Genomic DNA, 2,789 nt, shown 5'->3' with positions numbered 1-2,789 from the left:
CAGTTTTAAAAGATCGACTAAGCGTGGGCACGCTTAGTGGAAGCTCCAAATCTGTTTTGGTGAAGTGAGTTAAAAAGTTTTGAAAGATCGACTAAGCGTGGGCACGCTTAGTGAAAACTTCAAATCTGTCCAATTTGAGCGTCCAAACAGATTTGGATGTTTAATTAAGCATGGCACGCATCGCAAAGCTTGAATAAAAAAACTAAAACTAAAATAAAATGAAATGAAAAAGAGAAGGGATAGAAATTCATGGGTTGCCTCCCATGCAGCGCTTTTCTTTAATGTCTTTGGCTAGACATTGCTGTGCCTCAACTTGAATAAGTTGGACACTCTAAATCCACTTCTTCTATGTAATGCACCTGGTGATGGTGTGGATTTAGGGGAACTTGGCAGTCCATGGATGATTTCTTCCTTGAACTTATTTTGTCATGAAAGACTTTTTTCTTGTAAGTTCTACGACTCGATCTTTTGGCAATTGTTGTCTTGAATACTCCTCTACCATTGAACATGGCATTTTTTGGCAATAAAAGATCAATAGAATCAATGAGAAAAATAGAAGGCACATCATTAGAATATTTCATGGCACCATCAATTTTAAAACTCATAACCTCATTATCAAATTCCATAGAAAGAATTCCGGCATCAACATCAATTTTGGTTTTTGGGGTTTTAAGGAATGGTCTTCCTAGTAAGATGGATGTAGAATTGGGAGAAATATCCCCCCTCATATCAAGCACATAAAAATCAGCAGAAAGAAAAATCAAATTAACTTGCACAAGTACATCCTCAAGAACTCCTTCGGGGTAAACTACAGAACGATCGGCAAGTTGAAGAATGACACCCGTTTCTTTCAATGGGCCAACATTCAAAGATTCATATATAGTAAGAGACATAATATTGATAGAGGCACCTAAATCACACATTGCTTTTTCTATTCCAATTTTTCCAATTTTGCAAGGGATAGAAAACGTACCTGGATCATTGCATTTTGGGGGTAATTTTCGTTGGAGAATTGCGGAGACGTTCTCCCCCATACTTACCCGTTCGTTTCCCTTGAGTTTACCCTTGCTAGTGCACAATTCTTTGAGAAATTTCGCGTATCGGGGTATTTGCTTGATGGCATCGAGCAGCGGGATGTTTACCTCCACTTTGCGGAACGTTTCAAGGATCTCTTTTTCCTCCTCTTCCTTCTTCGCTTTGGTGAATCTCTCTGGGAATGGTGGTCTAGTTACCAAAGGCTGCGGATGGTCCACTTCTTGTTTGGTTTGTTCTTGTTGGACCTCAATTTCTTTTTTCGGCTTTCTTTCACACCGAGCCCACGTTTGGTGTCATCTTCGTTCACATGTTCCTACAATTCTTTTCCACTACGAAGCGTTATAGCACTAACATTTTGTCTAGGGTTAATGACAGATTGAGAAGGTAGCTTACTTTGAGACTCTAGCTTACCAATAGACGATGCCAGCTGACTGATTTGAGATTCTAGATTTTGAATGCTCGCCTGAGTCTGTTGTTGAAATTGTTGGAAGCTCGCCTGGGTCTGTTGCTGGAATTGTTGGGTCTGTTGTTGGAATTGTTGTGTGTTGGTCACTAGTGCTTTCATCATGTCTTCGAGAGATGTGTTCGGCGTGGGGTTAGGCTGTGGAGGTGGTCGGTATTGGGGTTTTTGAAAGTGTTGGTTGCCGTAATTCAGATTCGGGTGGTCCCTCCATCCGGGGTTGTATGTGTTGGAGAAAGGATCATATCTTCTCTGTTGTTATCCGGCGAATCCTCCTACGGCGTCGGCATGTTCGGTAGTTGATTCTTGAAGAGTTGGGCACATGTTGGTAGCGTGCCCCGTTAAGGTGCAGATACCACACGCTTTGACTTGTTGATAAGTATCTGCAACAACTTTTTCAACAACAGTGGTGAGTTGATTTAAACGTTCTTCAAGATTACTTACCTCGTTGCTTTTCCTAGGTGGATCATCGTGTCTAACCCCAAATTATTGCGTGTTGGACGCCATGATCGAGATTAGTTTACGCGCCTCGGTGGGGGTTTTGTTGAACAATTCTCCGCCACTTGCCGCATCTATTAGTTTCCTATCCATATTTGATAGACCTTCATAGAAATACTGGATCAACAAGTGGTTCGGGATTTGATGATGGGGGAAACTTTCCACTAGCCGATTGAATCTTTCCCAATATTCGAAAAGACTTTCTCCCGCGAATTGTCGAATCCCGCTGATCTCCTTCCGGATCGTTGTGGCTCTTGAGGCAGGGAAATATTTCTCAAGAAACTGCCTCTTGAGATCATTCCATCTTGTAATTGATCCTGAAGGTAGAAAGTACAGCCAATCCTTCGCTTGGTCGGCAAGAGAGAAGGGGAACGCTCTCAATTTGATTTGACTTGCGCTTATGCCTTGTGGGCGCATTCCGGAGCATACCACATGGAATTCATTTAGATGCTTATGTGGATCTTCACCTGCGAGGCCACGGAAAGTGGGAAGTAAATGAATTAATCCAGATTTCAGTTCAAAGTCTACCTCTAAATCAGGGTACTCAATGCACAGTGGTTGTTGGTTCAGATCGACGTCATGTCATTGATCGATCTTTCAGGAATCAAAGCCATTATCTCTTCTTCGGATTCGCTTAGGGATTATGTCATTGATCGATCTTTCAGGAATCAAAGCCATTATCTCTTCTTCGGATTCGCTTAGGGATTTCTCAAACTCCAAAGTTATGTCTTCTTCGTCTTCGTATGGAGCGGATGTTCCTTCCGATTGTTGCTTAGTTTCCCGATGAAGTCTTCGT

At 42.0% G+C, this 2,789-nt stretch overlaps 1 pseudogene; it reads right to left on the bottom strand.

The window, feature by feature from the left end:
• LOC110012420 lies at positions 309-2,575 on the bottom strand (annotated as a pseudogene).

Source organism: Sesamum indicum, linkage group LG8, assembly GCF_000512975.1.
Source record: "Sesamum indicum cultivar Zhongzhi No. 13 linkage group LG8, S_indicum_v1.0, whole genome shotgun sequence".
NCBI classification, from domain to species: domain Eukaryota; kingdom Viridiplantae; phylum Streptophyta; class Magnoliopsida; order Lamiales; family Pedaliaceae; genus Sesamum; species Sesamum indicum.
This window is presented reverse-complemented; position numbering and strand designations above follow the sequence as displayed.